The sequence below is a fragment of the Pungitius pungitius genome, chromosome 6 (assembly GCF_949316345.1).
Source record: "Pungitius pungitius chromosome 6, fPunPun2.1, whole genome shotgun sequence".
In the NCBI taxonomy this organism is placed as follows: Eukaryota; Metazoa; Chordata; class Actinopteri; order Perciformes; family Gasterosteidae; genus Pungitius; species Pungitius pungitius.
The window spans coordinates 3,548,799-3,557,489 of NC_084905.1; the positions used below are offsets into that span (position 1 = coordinate 3,548,799).

Genomic DNA, 8,691 nt, shown 5'->3' on the forward strand with positions numbered 1-8,691 from the left:
AACACGCCCCCTTCAGGCAGACGGAGGTACTGACTCAGCCTCCAGCAGTGAAAAGCAGGTCACGTTATTAACAACAATTCAAGACCCAGGCTATGGGGTGTGAAGACATGTGATAAAACTGTACAAACATTACATTGGAGACAATAATTACACATACCCAAATTGAGCAAACTCAACCGGGTTTATGAGGGATTGCGCAATCCGAGTGGAGGCTTCGCTGCCGCCTCCCCGTATTTGGACAGGAAAATATACAAATTCAGCGATATTGCCCATAATAATCATTGGATTGATTGGAACCTAATAATTACACTTCTATTACAGATCAGTGGAATTATATATATAAAATCATTATATTTTTCTAATCTTTTTTTTTTTTACATTTCATGATGACATAGGGGCGGCACTGCCGCACGTCACTGCTCAGCGTTATGTTTCTATCGAACCCTTTAGGATCCAAAATTCGGTCAAAGTAAGCACTAAGAAGTCATTTACGTAACTGTTAAGCCTAGTTTATGCTTTTGCGTCCCCTTGCGGGCCTTTTCACCCCCTCTTGCGCGCCTTTGTCCCCTCTTGCATGCTTGCTTGTGTCAACCAATTTTTTTAGACTTGCGTCAAAAGCTTTGCGAGCTCACGCAGCCCGCAAGGCTGTGATTGGTCTGCTAACTACATCCTTTCCAGAGTCTCACATTTCCGGGTTCATTGCATAATTCCGCCATTTTTAAAATTAAGATTTTTTACAAGAGAATGAATACGTTTGAAGATCAGTTAATTTAACAGCAGCTGCTGTTCGTTTGCTGTGAAATTTGTCCAGGCAGACTGATGTACTGAACTGAAATATGGGATATGCATTTCTAATACAAAAGCAGTAAAAATAAGTTCGACCTCTGGGACTCACTATGACTGATGACGCCTCAGAGATCAATACATCTTCAACAGTATATAATGACAGACCCATAAATCACTAAACTGCAAATTCCATGAGCATACCAAGCAGCTATGAAAGGGATTGCATGCATATTAAAAAGCGAGGTAGTAGCAGTGGATGGGGAGATGTACGCGCACGGTGACGTCAACCGCTTTCGGGTTTCACGGGACATTAACAGTCAACAGTCACCGACACGAGTCGGGAGGAGCTGAGGCTCGAGTGGGAAGTTGTTGAAAAGTTCCCACCAAAAAGCTTGTGTCTGAGTATTACAGTCCTCAGTCAGCACGCTGTGACACACCGGCTTTGAGAGGGGAGCTACCATGCAAAACTCAACAGTCATACGCCTTAAAAGACATCAGTAATGTTCCTTTGTTGCAGTTATTATGGCTCTGTGAATAAAATCTACTTTTACGGCTTTTCCTCTCTTTTCCTCTCTTCTGATATCAGTTGTCATTTCATCACATGCGACCCTCCTTCACCTCGAGCCTCCTCCGGTCAGCAGCAGAGACACGCTCATCACGTCACATCCCCGCCAGTGCCAGGACGCCAAGGGAGGAATGTGCCTGCTCCAAACTCTGCATCCTCAAACCCTTCATTGTCTCACAGCAGGATGGAGTCCAATTTCTGAAGACTTTGCCCAATTCAATTTTCATGCACGTTTAATTAATGACAGTTTAATTAATTGGTTCGTAAATACGGCATTCCTCTGTTTTTCCTGCATTGACACGACAACAAGATGTCAATCGACGAGGATTTATCAGTCAAAACGTTCCCACAGCTGAGCACGTTCTTCAGTTGGTGTGATCAGGCACAAACGTGGGACTTGAAACGTGTCGAAAATAGCAAAACTCCATCAACATTTGTCATCCAGTGTCATCACGGTCACAATGCCTGCATTCATGCATTCACTCTGTCCCCGTGTATGGACTCAATCGTGAACCCGAAAACGGTTTCCTGAGCGAGTACGAGCCCATTCAGATTGCAGGCTCTGCAGGCCCGTCCGATTTGCATGTTAAACGGAATCTTTCGAAATACGTGAATGTGTGTGTCAAACAGGCTCAGAGCGCACAGGGGGGGGGGGGGGGGGAGGGGTGATATTGCACATGCTTGTAGGGCACTAGTGCCCTACAAGCATGTGCAATATCATCACAACAAGTTGGAGATTAGCATCACATGGAGTAAAGCAAAGCAGAAAATACTCACAATTGAGAAGAAGAGTTCAATCATTTTGTGAGGAGACCACGTAAGGCAACATTTCCCGGAAGAATGTACTGATGGAAACTCTCTTCTAGGAAGCTTCCTTAGAAATTAGTTTCATTTCTGGGGAAAAGTTTGTTGGAGGGTCTGTGCTAAAATAATAACATAGCAAAAACATGAACTGTGGTGAAGGGTGTGATGAGGCTGGTGATCTCAACACGATCATCCATCTATTTGTGAACGTCACAAAGGAAAACAACTGAAGTCTCAGAATCTTTGAAATGTAACTTTGTTTTCACTTTTCCAGCACGGGTTTCTCAAAAGTGGCACAAATTGCCATCTGCAGCCTGAAGTGTGCCAACTTGCAAAAGAATTTAACAGATTTAATGAGAGTTAAATGGTTTCCCCACTTATAATCCTCCTCGGTAAATGAGCATGGTCTCAAGAAGTCCTCCTCATAGATTTTAAAAAGGTACACAACAACTGGGCATATCTGGAGTATTCAAAGTGCAAATAGCCGTGCTGTTTTTTGTCTATGGGATCCTTACACGCTTGGCTGAAGAAACTCACATTGGAAGGAAAATGTGGAGAAAGTGACAGTTATTCAACACAGTACTCAAGTTCATTGCCCTGAAGCGACGAGCATCACTGCCTCTTAAAATAGCACTCATTCTGAGATTCAAATGCATTCCTGCCAGTACAACAAACTGACATATCCATTTCAACACTTACACACACAACAAATACATCCCAAAACAACATTGACGTTGAACTATCCAAAAGGCTGCATGGTATATATACAAAAACATACAGCTCCTAACCTCTGTAGATGGACATGAGACCTTTAAGGACATGTGATGAGTTGTACTTGTGATAGAAGTTCATACGAAAGGATCATTCATGAAACCAAAGACACATCAGATTTGGCAAGCTTCTCTAAACAGGAACTCATTGCTTTTATGTCACTGGGCTCAAACTGTGTATGTAATGGCTCCATCAACATCAACACACCAGCGGATTTACAGACAATTACACAATTTGGTGGGAAACAAAGTAGTCAATTATTTGCTTTTTCAATAAATGAAAATCTCCAAATCATTTATCGTAATGAAATAAAGTATAACTTCCTCAAAACGACCAGTTTTTGGGCCTATTGTGCAGTTAGTGGACCACATCAAAAATACTCACACACACACACTTTGTACAAACATGCAATGCTTTGCTTTTGTGTAAATACAAACAATGCGGCAGGATATTGGAAATCCAATGCAACCCTCTTGAAATAACAGGACATGATGATCAAGATAAGTTCTAATCTTGGAGAAATGTAGGCTATTCATCCTCAGTTGTTTTCTTTTCCAGAAAAACATCCCAACAAGTCAAATGTAAAAACGAGATGAAAAGATCAAGCGCGTCAATCATCGAGACCAATCCCGTTTTATTTGACATTAAAAAGGTTAAACCTTCACCTGCCCTTTGCAGCGTCGAACCTGTCAAACTGTCTCTGACATGTCCCTTCTCAGATTGAATCTCTGTCTTTATTAGTTTCAGATGACATTTTTTTCTGCTTGTCTTATTTAAAAGCATGTGGACAAAAATGAAAAACAACCCGTTTTCGGCCTGTTCCTCTTACATAGAAAACGTTAAAGTCACACGAGTACGACCTGCCAACTGTCATCGCAGATCGTGGCTCAGGATGAAAAGTCACGGAATCATCCGTCATTAGAATTCACCCTTACGGTTATATTATTGATATCTGCCAAATTCCATGATAGTTATCCGAAATTTGTCAAGACGATTCGAGTCCACCTGGTGTTAGTGATGGAAGAGCTGTCATGGGTTCACAAACCTTGGCAGGAGTCGGCCTCGGAGGAAAATGTGTGTCTGAATTTATAATCTGGTGGAGAGACATTACCGTACCTAAAACCACACCTCTAGCACCGCAAAAAAAGTTTGAGTTAGTTTCTGAAAGCCTGTGTAGGACCAGATTTGAAAAGACCCGTGAGACGGAAGCATGTATTTCACTGATGGGACGTAGCGTTCAGCGATGTGTGCATCCAGATGCTGGGAGATGAAGAGATCCAATATATCTCATGAGCATTAAATGAATCATGAAAAAAAAAAAAAACATTTGGCACATAGTGTGTGAGTTGGCAGGTTAATAAGATACGGCGCATGTTTGTGTCACTAAGTTGAATTTAGACCAGGCGAACCTCATGTATTAATCAGCCTCTGCATGCTTTGGGTCATTGCAATTTAACCTATAGACTATTATATTTAAAGGAACTTATACTATACAGTGAAAAGGACGCCATGTGTGAGGTGGCCACTAAGCATCCCGAGCGGATCCCGTTTAGTCGGGCTCTGTAGCGAGCTTTTTGACTAGACCGTTGGCATGAGGCAGGAGGAGAGCTGCCTGTGCCTTTACCAATGAGGCTCCCTTGTGTGTCGTTAATCACGACAACCGCTTTCAAAGCCGGTGAGGGGGTTGGTCTTTCAGGGTCCTTTTTTTTTTTTAATTCAACAAGCATTTAAGCAGAGCCCACAAGAGAGGACACGTTGTGCCAACAAAGCAGGCAGGGTGGGAAATGGTGCATTGATTTTTTTTTTCTCCCTTTTCTCTTGTTTTCCCCTCGGAGATGGTTAAACCAAAGTGCTTTTCCAAGTGGAATTCAAATGCATCTGACGCCTTAGAACAACAGAGGTGTGATTTGCAATTTGTTTAGTGACTAACCGTGGGGGAGAAGTTTTTTTGTAGTCATTTGGGTGTCAGTGATAACCGGTAGGATAAAGCCTTGATGGCTGGCGGTACAGGTAGGTCTTTCATCTGCAGCCTTTGAAATCGAGGGGGGTAACATCGATGTTGTTTTTATTTTCTTCTTTTTAATTTGCAGGATGTAGTCACTCACTCAAGTGCCGAATGAATGTCAACATCTTGAAATATTGAGACGCCAGTGGTGAATTTCCCATCACAAACTAGTCTGTTGTGTACAGGAGATCATATTGCCTTGAAAGAAGAAGATTGATGCGAGCCTCTGCCGTACCGGATCACAGTGGAATCCTTTTGAGAAGAAACTATGACAACTGACAACTGACATGCAAATGCTTCTGGTAAATAAATGGATAAAAAAATGAGTTCTGCTGGCGGTGTCCCTATTCCTGTACATTGAGTCACAGAAAGTGGACGCGTGAGACGTATGGAATGAATTTGTGATTTCATTTGTAAATTAAATATTTGCCTCAGAGGGCTTTACAGTCTGCACACATCTCCCAAAAAAAAAACACTAAATGGCCAAAAAAAGATGTATCGTTACCAGCAGAAACCTCTAATGACATTGCCTGCACTGGATAAGCTGTCATTTTTCTTCACAGTGTAGTTATACAGTTACAAGCTAAAAGGTGAGACTTTCCATGTACAGCATTACTCAGTCATTCCACGATCAAAGTGGTGTTTATGGTGTGTGGAGCCACCCACATAATGGTACAATTTGATGGCAGAGTAATACGGTCCTACCCAGTACTGGACACGTTGAAAGGGTTTTTAAACAGGCTACAGGAGTTTGATCCAGGGTATAGATGGTCACATGAAACAGTGATCCCTTCCATATTTGAAGATAAAATCACAAATAAAATCAATACCTTCCCATCAAACTCTCGTATGTCTTTGAATGAATGAGAGACTTCTCTTCAAATGGAAACTACGCCGCAGCTCTCGGGCTCAGCAGTGGCCGCCTCTGCTTGTGCGTGTGTGTCAACAACACAAAAGTGTCATTATTAAGAAGCAGGTGCTCACTTTTAATTTCTCCATAATAATCTAAAAAATAATGTAAATAATCCAAAATGAAAGAGGGTGTAAATGTTGAAGTAGAGCTGCCCGACCTCAGCATAAAGAAGAACCCGCTTTCGTCATAACAGAAAGGTTGACTTTGTGTAATTCAGGATCTGCTCCCAATGTTTTACCAGATCCCATCATGGAAATCCATAACTCAAACATCAAATTTGTAAGCGTTAAACACATGACTCCGGGAAAATAACTCCAGACAAATGTTTTAGAGATGTGAAGTGATTTGGCTCCCGGTTTAGAGAACAGATTAAAAAGAGCACATCAGCTTGCCAACACAGACGAAGCCAATAACTACACAGGAGAGGAAGCCCTGCAGGCTAAAACCAACGAGTCTGACGTTACAAATCCCTGCTCCGTGCGGACACAAAACTGCGCATGGTGCAGCGGGAGGAAGAGCGGTCGAGCCTCCTCTTCCACTGTACTCGAGTGTCCATACGCCGGGTTCATGGCAGAGTGCGGCGGGGTCAAACTAACCAGGAGGGACTACGGCAAAAAAACGACACACCCACACAGCCAGGTCAGCGTGAAGGCAAAGCATGTGTGCGTGTGTGTGTGTGTGTGTGTGTCGGCTGGGAGAGAGATGTGTGATCTGCATCGGACGAATGCACAGCTTGAGCAGGGCACGTGTGGAAAAAAACGGGTGGACCGAGACCAAGGCTCTACGTCACGGGCTCGTCTGGCACAAGATGCGCGGTCGGGGTGAGTCACGGGGGCCCCGGCGATATCTCACAGGGGCAAAGGCGGCGACGCACACAGCCCTGCTCTTCCTGTTGCTGATTGGCCCAGAGGGAAGATGTGATTAGAAGAAGTGGCAGGAGTTCGGGGGGGGGGGGAAACGGGGACGGTGGGGGGGGGGGGGGGAAGGGTTAGAGAGATAAATGTTGACATAGCAGCACAGCTCATCTATTGTGGGGGCCTGTTGGAGTGAGTGCGACCCAGCACGGACGGTGCCGCCCGTCCCCCCCCGCCCCCCCCCCCCGTCCCACAGAATAGGAACTTTCACGAAGGGACAGCACATAGAGCCGAGCGGTCACAGTCACAGGCTCACATTGCTGCTTTTTGTTTGCCACCGCAGAGAATCAGCCGGCGGGTCCCAGAAGAAAAAACTCCCAACAAAGGCGACGATTGTCACCGGGTTCAAAATGGTGAGACAGAGTTTGCGCCCTTTGATGTCAGCGACTGTGTGTCGGATTCCTTATGTAATCCGAGGGCTTGCTGAAGAGCTGAACACAATGAGATGCAGCCGACTCCTTCGTCCTGTCGACACAACAGGGAAATTAATCCAGTGTGTAGAAACCAATGAGAAAATCCCCCCCCCCCCTCCAAGTGTTGGTGAAGCTTTAGTGAGAGTTAGTAGAAAAATGGACATAGTCCTTCTCAGCAGAGGTTCATGGTTGGGGGCACTGACCCTCATGCCACGAAAGAAAGCAGGAATGTGGGGGTCAGACGGTGGAGGACCTCTCCCTCCTCCTCCTCCCATACACCAGAATAGACATGATCCACAGCAAAAACACCACGGTTTTATACTGCACTGAATCACAGACAGACTGTGTTTTTGTCCTCTAGAGACAACTATTGATCAAATAAACCAAAAAATGCAATGGACTCAAAAGCAAAGGTCAGGACTGAAAAATGACATCGCTGGCAGCACTGGGGCCGGCGGATGGACTCTCAGTGAGAACCGTACAAAAGCCCGGTGATTGGGACGTGATCGCGTCCGATTGTCGGCTGTGCCACGCCCGAAACAGACGGGACTCCGGTGACGAGCCCATTGTTGAAGGAGGCACGATGCTCGCATGGATCCAAGCAGAACGTCACTCAGCTGTTGCATCTGAAGGGGCTTTTGACATTCCTCCAGACACATGTGATACTTCTAGTAATGCAACTCATAGCAAAAACCTTTTTTTTTAGGCCTCCTACGAGGAAGAATAGATCGACCAAGTGAACTGATGAGGATGAGAGGAAAGTTTTGGGTACAATTTGAGTTCACATTGAAAGTTTATTAACATCTGCTGAAATGATGTAGTAGTACTCATAATGACTCATAAGTGTAATTATTAAGGCGTTGTAGAATTTACAACCTTCCCAGTAGGCTAGTTAAAATACCATCAGGTCCGTACAAAAAGTTCGTACTATTTTAAGAACATCAAAACATCAAATGCTTTTTTTCCCCAGTGCTACAAACATCCCGTCGGGGGCTGTGGCCGTAATGACGTCATTAAGTCCCCGCTGGCCGTAACACGCCGCTGCCTGTCGGTCGTCCCCACGTTGCGCCGGATATGATACACACAAAACACCGCAACAGACCCACGGCGTCTCTCACCTGCGGAAGCTGCTCGGAAGGCACCGTGGAACCGCTGCAACCTGTCGCGCGACACGAGAACCAAATTGCCGGAACTTTCCCGTCCGGACCTCCGCTGCCGCGCCGTCAAAAATACAGCCTATCGCCGCGTGCGCCTTTTCAACCCTCGACACGCCCTCCCCACGCCCCCCACGCCCCCCCCCCCCCCCCCCACTACAACAAAAACAACATCCCGGAGCTCTCTGCCTGAGAGTTTTCGGTGTCCCAGCTGCGCGAGTTTGGGAAAGAGTTTTCCGGGAGGCGATGGAGGGCTTCTGGTGACTCCTACAGGCGGGTCAAAGTACCGGAGCTCCTGCAGAGGGGGGGGGGGGGACATCTAAATATGGATTGATTTATCGAGATGAGTCTCAGAGGTAGAACTAT

The 8,691-nt window shown here is 45.3% G+C and overlaps 1 protein-coding gene across 3 annotated transcripts in view; it reads right to left on the reverse strand.

The window, feature by feature from the left end:
* Positions 1-8,446, reverse strand: part of tspan9a (tetraspanin 9a) — a 124,065-nt gene extending 115,619 nt beyond the window's left edge. For all 3 annotated transcript variants that reach the window (XM_037450551.2, XM_037450552.2, XM_037450549.2), the window contains exon 1: positions 8,290-8,446. The gene's annotated coding sequence lies outside the window, so the exon portion shown is untranslated. The remainder of the gene's footprint in view (positions 1-8,289) is intronic.
* Positions 8,447-8,691: the final 245 nt, after the last annotated feature.